The following is a 16012-nucleotide window of genomic DNA, read 5'->3' on the forward strand; positions in this document are numbered from 1 at the left end:
ATCTGGGTATGAGCCAGCTGCTCAAAAGGGTTGTACGCCGCTGAGCCGGCGTAAGCAGGTATTGGGTTGTCAAAACCCAACGGAGGTGCCATAGGCACTGAGTTGACCTCTGGAATGGGGTTTGATGGACCCCCCCCCCATTTGCGGTTCTTCTTCTTCTTCCTGGAGTGGCGGATAGTGACTGCCACTCGATGGTTGGGGAGTGGTGATGCGGACTCCCCCTCGCACGGACATCCGTGCGTTTGACCTTCTCCGCCTCGGTGGCTCCGGAGGCGGTTGTTGCTCCACTGGTGGTGGTGGTGGCGGAGTGACTGCCACGAAACGAGAATCCTGAGAAGGATCCTGTTGCTGTTGTTGCTGCTGCTGATACGGGGACGAGTGGTGAGAGGGGGTAAAATACCAGTCAATGTTCCGGAATCTCTCCTCGTAGCTGTCCGGACCGCGATAAGGCAATCCGTGAAATGAAGAGCCATCTGAGATCTCGATGGGGTGGTTTGGCGTTCCGGATGCTAGTTCCACGGGGTCTGTGTCTTCATCCATATCGTCAGCATGATCTCCTGAGAAATGATCCTCAGGTCCTAGTGGGTTGAATCCCACGGGTTCTGGAAAGATGTTGGCCGGGTTGAACCGGCTTTGAAAGACTGGGGTTGGGTCGTCATACGAATGGTGAGAATTGGACCTTTGCAATGGTATGAAAAAGGGTGGTTGATTATTGGGCTCATTCTCTGATTGGGGCCCAAAGGAATATAAGTATGAAGGTGAGGAGCTGAGGGAGACCGATCGCCTCCCGGGCTCAACATAGAGCCTCCACGGCTCTTGTGGGCTCGTACTCATCGTAATGGAAGGTGTTCGCCGGTGTGAGGGCCCGGCTTCATGATCGTGGCTCGTGAAAGGAGCCTTTCCCCGTCCGCGTCTCATTCGTGGTGGCATAATTAAACCTGTCAACAAAATGATACAACAACATATATATATAAAAGACAAAATGAAATAAAACAAAACAGAGTTTGTCCTATATTCTTTGTCTAGACTCGGAACTCGAGGAATGTACATTTATTTATCTGAGATTAAACACAGAAGGCTAGTGTTTAATTCACTCAGCGTTGGCTCTAATACCAACCTGTCACACCCCTATTTTCCACGTGTCACCGGTGGGCCCGGTGGGGGTTCCGTAACGTAGTTGATATCGTCATAGTCAAACATACAATATATAAATGCACAGCAGAAGCAAAGAAAGACTTATTTCAACTCAATAATATTGTAATATCCAAGTATCACAAAATAGTCGAAATAGATCCACAGGCGGATCCAAAAAAAGAAACTTTATTTCAACAGACTTCAATGCATCCTAAGCTTGCGAGACTTCTACGGATGCTAAGGAGTGACCAGCCTATTACGCGTAGCACCTGCACTTAGCCTTCTTGGAAAATACGTCAGTTTACACTGGTAAATACAATTTAACTGACTCATTTTGAAAATGTTTAAAATTGATTTAAATGCCCGTGGCACAAAACTTTTTATAACTTGGGATAATTATTTGCTTAATAATCTTGTAAAAGAATTACATGTCTGTTATGCGTTCAGTTGCCCGGGTCATGTCGGGTTAAAGATTAATAGACACACCACTTAATATAATTCCACCGCGAGACTTCTCTCGACCGACGATTATACTTTATTGAAATGCACTACGGGTGTACGCCTACACCCGTGTGCTAAGGTCGTGGCCATTCTTTGAATGATGCCAAAGATATCCGGGACATGGTCATTAAACCCCCAAAGGCGTTAAACAAACAAAACAACATTTTTAAACGGGTTAATTTGACAACACTTAGCCACCAACTGGTTAAGGTCAATTCCCCGACCAAGCGGTATTTTATATACCGTACCCCAAGCCCGTATAGGGAAAATAAGTTAAACGTATTTACCTGAGCAAAGTATAAATCAAAAATAGCGAGTCCACGTAGCTTTTACTGGGCTCCTAGATCTGGAAATTAAGGTTTTAATAACCTATTAGAATCCTAACGGGTCTTAAGCTTAGACCGGTTAGTTTTATATAAAGATTACGGTTTTAAACGCATGATAAAGCGAAAACCGTTTTACAATGTGGTTTTGACCCAACAAGCTTGCGTGCTTGTTTCACATTCTGGATTTTGAGACCGAAAAGATATGGTTTGACCCGTTTCGGCTAAAATGGGTAAACTAGTTACATAAGCCGATCCAAACGCGTAAAGTGCGTAATGAGTAACCATAAGAGTCAAATACAAGTTTCTGAAGTTAATATGCCTAAAATACGTTGTGATATCAGAATGATACCTTCCATTATGCCCCAAATGGTTTTAAACCAAAACTATGCCTCATAAGGGCATTTTGGTCATTTTAAGGGTGTAAAAGAGTTTAAATATTAATCTGAGTTACAGGTCTGAATAAATCAGTAAGTATACTCATTTTATCATGTTATATCAGTAGGTTATCAATTATATGTGAAATTTATAACCTATAACCATTCTATGCTCCGTAGGGGCATTTTGGTAATTTCACATAGGCCTAAAGGGTCAAAACTGGAAATCTGAATTAATTTATTTCCCTACTATTTAAAATATAAAGTTTTACTAACTACATCAGTAAGTTTAACCCCTTATGCTTAACAAGGTTCTAGTGCATAGTTATGTGCTAAAAACGCTTAAAAAGGCGATTTGGAGCCATTTCCGGGTTTTCTGTAGAAAGCTGATATTTTTAATATTCCAGCAGGCTCAAAATAATTTATTTAACATAACAAATCAGTAGAAAAAGGTTTGGGGTCAAAAGGATTTGTAAAACTCATTTTATGGCTTAAAAGGGCAAAACCGGCATAAACCGAATTAATCTTAGAACACTAAGTTATGCTCAGCCTAAAATTAAATAAAAATCTTCAAAAATTCCAAAATATTATTTTATAACAGTAGGTATAAGGTTTTGTATAAAAATTCGGGTTTAGATAGGCTATATGTAATTTACGCCATTTAATTACTAAAAAAGCTTTAAATTACGCTATTGAGCATAACTCTTAATCTACACCTCAAACTGATCTCAAATTTTAGGTGCAAGTTTATAAATCAGTAGCTAAGGTGTCTACTCTTTTACATTTTCAAAAATCACATTTTAAGGTCAAATGGGCATAATGGTCAACATATAAGCGATTAACGGAAACATGCACGTGAATAGGATATCTAATGAACCAAGTTGTATAATCTCAGAGAGTTATACTAACATGCAAATAGGTCCAAGAGAAGCTCTAAGGCAGTCCTAATCTTGGCTTAAACGGGTCAGAACTGATAGTCAAAGCAATAGTCAAACTTTGCGACTTTCGGTTCCAAACCGAGCTTAAACTGAAAATTGTCGAGTTGAACATGTTGGAACATGTTCTTACATTAATTACCAAGTTATTTTAATGATCAAACAGGTTGCATGTATCCTACATTGCTAATTATGCATTAATTCGCAAATAACCTTTCTGTTGACTTTTTATAATCATCTTTGACTCGACAATTAACATAGTTAGAGTGGGATTCTGGAAATACCCTTTTAAGGGTTTATTACCCACATAATTACCTACTTAAAGGTATTTTTAATTCGGGATATTAGTGGGTAGTTATTGACTAATCCCGAAGTCAAACCTTAATTACGACGGTTTGACTTTTAGCTAATTAAACAAGAGTCCTAATTATGCTTAGGGATCACTAAGAATGGTGCTTGCTGTCCAGAGAGCTCCAGTAGATGAGTTGTGAACTTCTTGTAAATGAATGCCCAAATGGTTACAACATGGAAGCTCTTATATAGTAAAATCAAGTCCCTTAGATGATGCCAAACAAGTCTACACTTGTTACCAGATGTTTACAGGTGCCCCTATGCATGAAAAACCATTGGAGGAACCTCTGGTATAAGAAAACAACCCATTTAAGTCGGTTAAACAGGCTTGACAGACACCTGCAGGTGTTTTCTGTCGCTGGCACCCTGACGCGGCCCGCATAAGCCTGTAAGGGGGGCTTACGCGGGTCGCCTGACCTGTCAGAACCAGCCAAACAAGTTTCATTCTTTGCATTTTTGGTCCCCTGGTCCTTTGTAACGTGGTTTTAAGCTTCTAAATTGCCATTTTAGCCTTCTAACTTGATTTTTAAGGGCCTTGGGACTTTTACTAACTTGGTTAAGTCCTTGACTAACCTTGTAACCACTCATAAGGCCTTAGAATTCATTGTTGACGATTTTAACCCCTCGTACACGAATTTGATCATAACTTTCTCATACGATACCGAAACTTTATGAAATTTTAACCACATATTCTAGTGAGTATATTTTATCGTTACAAAGCTTTGGGTCTGCCAAAAGGTCACTCAGAGGTATACTTTTCACATGTTGACACATTTAGCCCCTGTAGTTTGTAATTCCCCACTTTCTTTCATATTTAGCTTCGTATGATCCATGATTTATTCGTTTGAAGGTATAAACATTGTGTGGGGCTATTTTTTAATATAATTATCCATCATTGACACTTTGGACCCTTATATTTACATAGTTTCCCCGTTTGTCAACTTTAGTCCCTTTAAAGTATTCTTTCTCACATTCAGAGCTTATGACACGTGTTCATACATTATTGGACATAAATTTTCAAGGTGTTACACTTAACTAGTTCGCCATGACTTCCTTTTAGTTGTTTTGGCGTCAGAAATATTAGTTTCTAGCTTGTCGGTTAAAAAAAAACAGACAAGTTGTGGGGGTTGCGGCGTAGCGCCGAAAGCTTATTTTTCGGACACCCCATTAATATTCTCATATTGTTTTCATGTGTTTGTTATCATTTGTCATAGTTCCGGAGTATCGGAAATGCTAAATTATAGATTCGGACGAGTTAAAATTGTCATATTTTTGGCGAAACGGACGATTTAGTGATTAGGGCGTTGTACCGGAAAGTTCTAGATTTTTGCAAGATATGTTTTCTTGTTAGTGTCTTCTTGTGTAAATGGACTCAGTTATGTTATCCGTGTGTCGTTTTTCAGTGTTTCGTTCTGTTTTCACGGTTTTGCTGGCATGAATAGTGTGACCCTGAATAGTGCACGCAGCACTTTCTACCAACACTTTTAGGACATTGCTTGATTGGTTTCGCATTACGATGAAAACCAACATATGTTTTAGCATTGTTTTCTTGTCCTTTCACTGTTATCTGATTTACGACACCGTTACCTAATTAAATTACACTAAATGCATGAGATTATGTAAATAAAATAGTGATTAGTTTGTACGGAATTGCTGGTTTATTGCCATTTGTCACAATTTCACCCCCAAGTCGACAAACCAGTCAACAAAATTGAAGCCGGGGGGTAGAATTGCGACATAACAGTTAACAGTGGGGGGTAAAATTGCAATTATTTCCTTAGGAGGGGTAAGGGTGCCAATGACCCCTAACCTCAGAGGGTAAAATTGCAGTTTACTCTTATTATTATTACTATTACTTTACTATATATTAATTTTACAATTGAAATGAATAGTGAATTTATTATATTATAACAAATCATAATAATTATTATTATTTTCTTTACTTTCTGAGTTGGATAAGCGTTGTGTCAACCAATACTGGTATTGAAAATACAGGTACAGTCCGGTTCATTGTCGGTACATGAAGCTAAAAATCGGCACCAGCCTGATACAGAAAACGCCAAAAGTCGGTACCGGATTGGATTTGAAAATCTTTTAGTTCGAGAAATTCGGTACTGCTACACGGTACCATTTGCTCATCTCTGATCACGGGTTCCGTACAAACAACGGTATCGTACAACTTTTTCTTGTTGGTTTTCTTCAACTTTTAATGATTTCTTTTTTTAGTTTCAGGGGTAGGGATGAGCTCGGTGGCAACCAATACCGAAAATACCGGTTACGGTACTGACATATGAAGGTAAAAATCTGTAGCGAACCGGTACTAGGAACGCCAAAAGTCGGTACCGAATTGGTATTTAGGATCCTTCGGTTTGGGAAATTCGGTACCGGTACACAGTATTATTTGCTCATCTTTGACCACGGGCTTCATACGAACAACATCATTAACATACAACTTTTTTGGTTGATTTTCTTTCGATTATTCTTTACTGTTTTTTACATTTTCTTTTTATTCTTGTTAGTGGTTTCGCATGCAACGCGCTCGTAGTGATTTCAAAACACATGTAAGCACAGACTAATTAACAAAAGAAGTTCACCGCAACACAGCTAGGGTGATAAACCTAGTTGTATAAATATTCCATGTGATTAATAAAAAAATAACACGTTTGTTGTCTAACTTTGAAAACTAATAGGTTTTGTAACCTTGTGTATTTGTAATACGTTGGAGATCTAACATTAACTTTCATTTTAAAGTCTATTATAAACGTTATTATAAACGTGTGAAATGATTATTACCTCTTTACGTACTACATAGACTATTTGTATAACTTACTCAGATTTATAAAATAAAAAAATAAAAGAAATAAACTCATCCTCCACCCACCTCCGCAACTCTGTTATTAACAATTATAAAACCGCCCCTCTTATTTTACGATCACCTTTCTAACAACCTCAAGAACCCACTTAAACACCACCACTTGTTAAATTGATGATGCTTCATCCCAAACAAAAATGTATGACAAGCTTCGGCCTCTATCAATTTATTGATAACTCAAGTGATGTTGGATCAAAACACTAACTTTATAGCCGGCATATAACAACCCTCCTAAGACCCCTTAACTTAACTCTAAACGTCCTAAAATATACCCCGGATACAAGAACAAGCCTAAAATACCTTAATGAATATAAAAATCAAATAAAAACAAGTAATAGGGGTCCTCGCAGGGCGCGACCCCCTTGGACGTGCGAGTCGCGGGCCGCGACCAAGTGACACCAGGCGACACCCTGGTCCGCCACGTGTCCCCTACGTGTTGAAGCTAGCCGGTTGAGTCGACAAGGCTAGAGCCTAGCCATCCTACCTTGCGGGCCGCGAAGGCCGACCCAGTATCCCTCGCGGGGCGCGAGCCGCCCTATTCCAGGCCTATATAAAGGGTAGAGAGCTCATTTGCAAACCATTCATTTCTTATTTCTCTCTCAAAACCTCTGATAGTCTAAATAATCGGGATATAATACCCCTAAAAAGCGAAGCTCTGCCTCGTTGTAAGTATTATAACTCCTAATCACATATCAGTTACTCTACCCGATTGATTTAGGGCTCCATAACGCATGTCAAGGCTCTGCCTGACTTAGTCGTTGGAGTTCTGTCTCGTGTTACACCCGATTGATCTAGGACTCCGTAATGGATGTCAAGGCTCTGCCTGACTCAGTCATTGGAGTTCTACCTCGAGTTGTACGGTTAATGTGATTTGGGTTATCTTACTAACACGTGTGCATTGTTTAATTTTAATAGATAATAACTAGTAGAATTACCAGGAAGCTATAGTAGTATCACCTAAATCAGCAAAGCGAGTACATCTTATTTTGTCACCTTTCTTTGAGTCAAATATTTTACAAAACCCTGAATATTTATTACGACACTTATAGTGATTAAGTTTTTGTAATTCTACAATTATCATCAGTATATGGGGTTTTGTATACATTACTTGACACTCATTATTATTGCGAATAGTAGCATGACCGCAAGCACGGGGGACAAAAGGTTGCCCAGTAGCAATACTGTATTGAATAATTGGATAGATATAAACATTGTAAACCTTAATACCGTAAAGTCGTCAAAATTGTTTGATTAAACTGGGATGCACTCGCCAGTATTTCTTGCTGATAAACCCTTTTTAAAGCATGTTTCAGGTAACTTAAGGTGAAGCTAATAGAAGCCAACTGGAGAGCACTGAAGGCTTAAAGTTGTGGCTATAAAAGTTACCAAATAAGAAACATAGTTTAGATTTACAATAATTAGGGTTTATCCCTACAAATGTATTGTCAAATGAAACTTGGGTTTTTATTCCATTTATTATTATAAAAGTTTGGTGTTTAACTCTGATAAAAATATTTCCTAACTACGGTCCTGATGTATGAATTCCGCTGCAAAATAATTAAACACCAATACAATCTGACTGGTTCGCGACACCCGCTCCCGGGACAGGGGTCGGGGGCTGCGACAGAAGGTGGTATCAGAGCTACAGCCACTGGTTTAAGCCAATGAAGTGTTCTGCTGACACTTAAATTCCAAATAAATTGTGTTAGGAAATAACTTATGTGATTACGTGTAAATACATATATTATTGTTTTGTGTTATTTGACAATTTGTTAGTTTATAGTATGAGTGAGCAAGGTACATCTGACGCTTATCGTCAATTAGCTAGTTCCCCAAAAGATGAAGGAACCTCATCTCAGCCAAACCCCTTAGGATACTCAGCTGATACTGAGGAAGGAATATTTATCTTTAAGGCACAGTCTCAGAAGCCAATCTCTCCTAAAAAGAGAGGATGGTTTAGTAGGGGAGCACATGAGAGGAAGAGGAAGAGGATGAAGAAATTATAACAACAGAGAGCATTAGTCAGAGCTAATAGGGAGGTGAATGCACAAACCCAGGAAGCAGTCAATAGGCCACAGTGGGAAGAGGAACTTGATAGACAGTTAGCAGATTTCCATATGTTAGCCACTACAGCAGTAGACTCTAACCGACAGATAAGAGAGAAACTAGTGTGGAAATACTTTGAGCGTGAGATACATGACTGGATACACGACACCTAGAATAATACATAGATATGTGTGTAATTCTGTATTTTCTAATATATATATATATATATATAACCAACTAAAATAAATAGACTAAAATAGATATAGATGCATAACTACTGATATGTTTTATTTCTAGTTGTAATATGTAACTGATGCATATATCTATATAAAAAGAGTAAAGTCGCAATGTTCGACGTTTTTTATCAACCTGCTTGTGTGATTGTGTATAAATGTCTGTATTAAATTTTATTCTGTGATAATGATGCCTGATAAATGTTTACAATTCAGATGTAGAATGAAGTAAATCAGGAAAACCAGAATAATGATAATAACGAGAACCAAGTGAATATTAGTGCCATCGAACATATAGTCGCACAAGGAATTATAGATGCTATGCCTTATATTATCAAGATGGTTAAAGAAGCAGAAAATAATAAATCTATACTGGAAGTAAACGTCAACCCACTGAACCAAGTCATAGTGTGAACGAAAATCACCAACCCCTGATCCAAGCTCCAATTCCTAAAAGAAGAAGAACCCTCTCTTACGGTTGTTCTTAAAAAGAATTCTTGGCCTGCAAACCAATAGAATTCTCAGGCAATGAAAGAGCCATTTCAGCCTTGCGCTGGATAGAAAAGACAGAAGCAGTCATAAAAATAAGTAAATGTGCAGATTAAAATAAGATTATGTTTGCTTCTAATCTTTCGAAAATGCAGCCTTAGAATGGTGGAATACTATTCTCCAGTCTAGAGGAAGTGATAGAGTTTATAATATGGAATGGATTAACTTTAAAGAGATAGTCGAAAGAAAATTATGTCCTCCTCATGAAAAGGAACAAATCGCCAATAAGTTCCTAAATCTTAAAATGACTGGAATAGACTGCAAACGTTACACTACCATATTCTTTGAATATGCTAGAATAGTGCCAACCTTAGCCTCACCTGAGCAAGTATTAATCTCCTGTTATATTTGGGGATTAATTAGTGAGATCAGACACGTAGTCAAGACAGCTAAGCCACAAACCATAGAAGAAGCAGTAGAACTAGCCAATACACTGACTGATGAATTGGTACGCACACAAGAGGAAAACCAGAGAAAGAACCTAGCTCAAAAGCTTACCCAGGAATTTTACTACGGTAATTCCAACAGTGGGAAAAGTACAGGTTCTTCCTCTGCACCTTACTGCAAGACTTGTAAAAAGAAGCATTATGGAAAATGTGCAAGATATTGTAATTTCTGCAAGAAACTCGGGCATAAGGAAGAACAATGTCGAACGAAAGCTAGTAATAGGCTATGCTTCAATTGTGGGGAAGCTGGACAGATCAAACCAAATTGTCCGAAACTAGCTCTAGCAACAACCAGCAAAGCTAAGACAACTGAAGGACCTAAGAAGAATGCCAGAGCATTCGTTTTGACAGCTGAGGAAGCCAAGATGATTCCAGATGTGATTGCCGGTACGTTTTTAGTTAATGACATATTTGCCAAGGTATTATTTGACTCTGGTGCAAACCAAAGTTTTATCAATACTTCTTTCTACCAACTTCTCAATCAACCATTAACCAAACTTCAACAAGACTGTTTGGTAGAGACAACAAACGGAGAATCCATTAAGATTAGTGAAATCTTGCAGGGAGCAAGAATAGAAATATTGAACCACCTTTTCTCTGCTAACCTTTACCCATTGAATCTAGCTAGATTCGATATTGTGTTAGGAATGGATTGGATGGTAGCCAATCATGCCAGTATTTTATGTGATCAAAAGTCAATACAAGTAAGTACACCAATGGGTGAAAAGATCACAATTAAAGGAGATAGCCAACCAGATCGACAAAATTCATCTCTGTGATGAAAGCTGCAAGTTATGAAAGAAAAGTATGAATAGTATATATGATTTCTGTAATCATTAATACTAAAGGAAAAAATTAAAAGATATTCCTGTAATATCTAAATTCTCAGATGTTTTTTTCCAGAAGAGTTACCTGGATTACCACCAGATAGAGAGGTTGAATTTAGAATTCACCTAATACTAGGAACGACACCGTTTGCTAAGGCACCATACCGATTAGCACCAACGGAAATGCAAGTACTGAAAAAACAATTGGACGAACTTCTTGATAAGGGTTTCATACAACTTAGTTCATCACCGTGGGGAGAACCGGTACTATCTGTTAAAAAGAAGGACGGATCGAAGCGTATGTGCATTGATTATCGAGAATTGAACAAGGTTATGATCAAAAATCGGTACCCACTACGAGAATCGATGGTCTGTTCGATCAACTTCAAGGAGCTTGATTCTTTTCTAAGATCGATTTACATTCTGGATATCATCAACTGAAAGTATAGGAAGAGGACATTCCTAAAACTGCTTTCAGAACAAGGTACGATCATTATGAATTTACCGTCATGCCATTTGGTCTGACCAATGCCCCAGCCGTATTTATGGACATGATGAATAGGATATGTAAACCATACCTGGATAAATTTATAATTGTCTTTATAGCTGATATTCTAATTTACTCTAAGAGTAAAAAGGATCATGCAGAACATCTGTATACACTTCTGACATTGTTGAGAAAAGAGAAGCTTTATGCTAAATTCTCAAAATGCGAATTTTGGTTACAAGAAGTGCAATTCCTTGGACATTTAGTTAATAATGAATGAATTCATGTGAATCCCACAAAAATCGAGGCAACTACTAATTGGAAAGTCCCTAAATCACCAACATAAGTAAGAAGTTTTCTTGGACTGGCAGGATATTATAGACGGTTTATCCAAGATTTCTCTAGGATAGCCATTCCATTAACCAAACTGACCTGCAAATCAGTTTAGTTTGAATGGGGACCAAACAGGAAGAAGCCTTTAGAATTCTTAAGCAAAGGTTAACCAACGCACCCATACTTGCATTACTAGAAGGAACTGAAGACTTTATAGTCTATTGTGATGCGTCTAAGTTAGGATATGGATGTGTGTTGATGCAACACCAGAAGGTTATAGCCTATGCCTCTAGAAAACTGAAGAAACATGAAGAGAATTACACAACCCATGATTTAGAATTTGGAGGCATAGTTTTTGCCCTTTAGATTTGGAGACACTATCTTTATGGTAATAAGTTTGTTGTATTCATAGATCATAAGAGTTTAAGATATATTTTTGGGCAAAAAGAATTAAATATGAGATGGAGACGAAGGATGGAAATTCTTAATGATTATGATTGTGATATTTAGTATCATGCAGGAAAAGCTAATGTAGTAGCTGATGTTTTAAGTCGAAAGTATCATGAAAACTGAACTGAGTACGTTCTCTAAGGTTAAATCAGGTAGATTTAAATGAGCAAATTAGAGAGGTACAGAAAACAACAATCAAGGACGTTGCTGAAAGTTTAAAAAGAAAGATTAAGGAATTAGTACAGGGATCAGATGGAATTTGGAAGTTCCATAAGAAAAAGATATGGATACCTAAACAAGGAAACCTATGCCACACAATTCTAGAAGAATCTCATAAGTCTAAGTATACGATACATCCCAGAAGTGATAAGATGTATCAAGATCTAAGAAGGAATTTCTGGTGGATAGGAATGAAAAAGAATTTAGCACGCTACGTTGCTAAATGTCTAACCTGTTTACAGGTTAAAGCTGAACATCAGAAACCTTCAGGGTTATTACAACAATTGGAGATAAAAATATGGAAATGAGAATTAATAACAATGGGCTTTGTTACCAAATTACCTAAGACACGAAAAGGTAATGATACAATCTGGGTGATTGTAGACAGATTGACCAAATCTGCTCATTTCTTACCAATGAAGGAAACTTTCAGTATGGAACAGTTAGCCAAGTTATATGTAAATGAAATAGTTTCATTTCATGGAATTCCTTTATCTATTATATCCGATAGAGATAGTCGTTTTAATTCTCATTTTTGGACTAATTTCCAAAAAGCAATGGGAACCAGGTTAAATCTAAGCACAACTTATCATCCACAAATGGACGGACAAAGTGAAAGGACAATTCAGACCATGAAAGATATGCTTAGAGCCTGTGTAATTGATTTTGGAGGAAATTGGGACGACCATTTACTATTAATAGAATTTTCCTACAATAACAGCTATCATACTAGCATTAATGTTGCACCGTTTGAAGCACTTTATGGACGAAAATGTCGAACTCCAATCTGTTGGGCAGAGATTGGAGAAAAGCAACTATCTGGACCAGAGATAGTGTCTGAAACAACAGGCAAAATTATTCAAGTCAAGGAAAGACTAAAAGCAGCACGAGATCGTCAAAAGAGTTATGTAAATAACAGACGAAAACCTTTGGAATTTCAAGTTAGAGATAAGGTATTGTTGAAAGTTTCTCCGTGGAAAGGAGTAGTCAGATTCGTTAAAAGAGGAAAGCTATGCCCCAGGTATGTTGGACCTTTTAAAATTATTAAAAGGATAGCATCACACCCTAACCGAAGGCGGAAACATCAGGGTGAGGCATTGAGCGAAACACATTGTCCAAGAGAAATCCATAACAACTAACTTACCGGATAATTAACATTATATCCCATACCATAACTCATCAAGTAAAATAATTATTACAGACATAGATATCTCAAGGCAAACCATTGTTCCGACAACTCAAATATAAATTGTTTGTTTCTAGACTCTCCTAAGCTTGATTCGATGATAGCAAGCAAACACAACATCCTAAACACCTGTCACGTATGTTAAAATAGAGGTCAATACACATAGTGTAAAGGTGAGCATACAAGTTTAATATATAATAGATAGCGAAATCGTTTTACGCATAATCGGCATGTAACATGTAGCAAAGTGAAGCTAGTAGGTAATCGACAATGAAATATGCACAGACGTGACTGCGAGTTGTAGAATGTGCAACACATATCCCCACTGGGACACGTGAAGTAAAACCCTTAACAACCCCTGTCCATGACAGGTGCTGAGTCCAAACTATAGTACTATCGTTGCTAAGGTGTCAGGCAACAATCACTGTGTAAACATAACATACAAGCATTCATCGAGTAACACTTATAACATGCAATAACGGTCAGCGTATAAAAGTGTTTGGTTGTGTGTCGATTATGTTTTGAATAAGTAATGTATGTAACACCCAAAAGTGCGTAAAGCAAAAAGGGTTCGACTATACTCACATATAGCATTTAATAAATAAACACCGTCTTGGATTGAAGGGAGCGCTGGAAAGTTAGCCTGATTACAGAACGATACCATAAGCGATGAATGGCGCGTCAAACGGTGATGAGTAACTGAAGGACGAAAGGTCATCCGATCGGATGACAATCCGAACGGATGGTCATTCGATCGAATGACAATCCAGACGGATGGTCATCTGGTCGAATGGCCATTCGGTCGGATTGGAATTCGTTTGGGAAGGATATGTTTGTGTGTGATGGCTTTGAAGTTTTCGTTGTAGCATTTTAAAATCAGAGAAGTATCTCTACCTTTTAGGTCGTTCGATCGAACGGTCATCCGATCGGATGGTCGTTCGATCGGATGGTGATCCGTCTAGCGAGACACTTCAGGGAACAAGTTCACAGCAGGATTGGTCATTCGATCGGATGGTCATCCGATCGGATGGCAATCCGTTAGAGACTGATGATCTCTGAAAATTGTAAAAATGTTTAAGTGTTGAAGATCATGGGTCATCCGATCGGATTGTCATTCGATCGAATGGCAATCCGATCGGATTGTCATTCGATCAGATGGAAATCCGATCAGACGGCAATCCGTTCGACAATCTGTTTGTTTGAAACTTTGAAATATTTTGCTAAGTTTTGAAAAGTTTGCGGTTTTACCGAGACGGTATGACAATGCGTTAAACAACGGGAACTCCGTCAAGTCTGAGTCATTCGATCGAAGTGGGAACCACCCCCCAGCCTGATCAGTTAACTGTTCGTGGAAGTTGTTCATGTTCAACCCAGAATCGGTTGTCTCTTTGTTAGGAATCAGATCTCAGACCGACACTTCACTAGAAAAACGAGTAGAAGGTCTGAATGAGCTCCGATTCTATCGGTTTTGAGTGCATGAGTGTAGAGAGTTGAAAGAAAGTTATGAAAACATCTTTCAATCCTTCTAATCTTGAAAATGTTTGGTTTTATGCGAAATTATTGCTTAATGATGTTGAAATCTCTTAGTTCTGAGTTGTTCTTAGTGGAATGAGGTCAAATCTTGAAGTTCATAAGAACCCCATGATGACATCATCCTAGAACACCTCAAACCAGCCGATTTCAAGGTGAAAAGTGAAGATTCAAAGGTAAAAATGATGAAGAAGTGTGTGTAGATGGTAGAAGTACAAGATTTGAGGAAACAACTTACAAGAATCGTGAGGAATCGAGAGAAAATGGGCTGAGAAGTCGAAGGGTCGCAGAGAGAGCTGTCACATCACTGTTTGTGATGTGACGGGGCTATTTATAAGTGGCCAAAAGAGGAAAGCGGTGCACAAGTGATGGATCTGATGGCAACCCGATCGGATGGCCATCCGTTCGGATGGCCATTGATACGTGGTCGAATAACGGTGTTCAATTGTGTCTAAGTTTGAGTTTTTACTTGACTTTTTATTCCGAATAGCCTACTTTTCATTAGAGTTGTGTTTTGCAGATTTAATGGAGTTCAAGGTGCTTTTCAGGAGCTTTACAGGCCACCGGAAGCAAACGGGATCAACCGGGGATGTGAAATGAACAAAACCAGGTTAATCACGAAGTTTGGATGTGTTTTGGGGGATGTTAATGGATTTAAAATGAATATATTGGAAGATGGCATGATAGAGGGCTGAATTACAAGTACGTGGGCGAAAACGGTGAGTAAAACAGAGCTAAAACGAAGAAGTTATGAAGAAAACAAAAAGTGAGGTTTATAGGCACCGTCGGTGACGCCCCTCAGAAGTGTCCGTCAGCAGATTTAGTCCGTAAACAGCCGTTTAAGCCGTCGGGTGATTTTGGCACTTCCAGGGGCCTTCGGGGACGCCCAAGGGGCCGTCGTCGATGCCCCTCACAGCTCTGATTCGCGAAAATTGAGTTTTGGGTTGTTAGGGACGAGTTATAACATCAATTTTGACCAAGAAACGAGGGTTACACTTTTTTTTGAGTTTGAAACTTGTTCTTGGAGCCTAATATCATCACCATCATCACTTCCAATCCATCTCTGACACCTTCCATCATCCGAATCAAGAATCATTATCACCAATTTCACCATCATCTCCATTCAAAACCCTAACCACTCAACCCATCCATTCATTCTCATCACCATCACTCACCACAAACCCTAATCACCATTTATTTCCATCATCAAGCT

Source organism: Helianthus annuus, chromosome 1 (assembly GCF_002127325.2).
Source record: "Helianthus annuus cultivar XRQ/B chromosome 1, HanXRQr2.0-SUNRISE, whole genome shotgun sequence".
Lineage (NCBI taxonomy): Eukaryota > Viridiplantae > Streptophyta > Magnoliopsida > Asterales > Asteraceae > Helianthus > Helianthus annuus.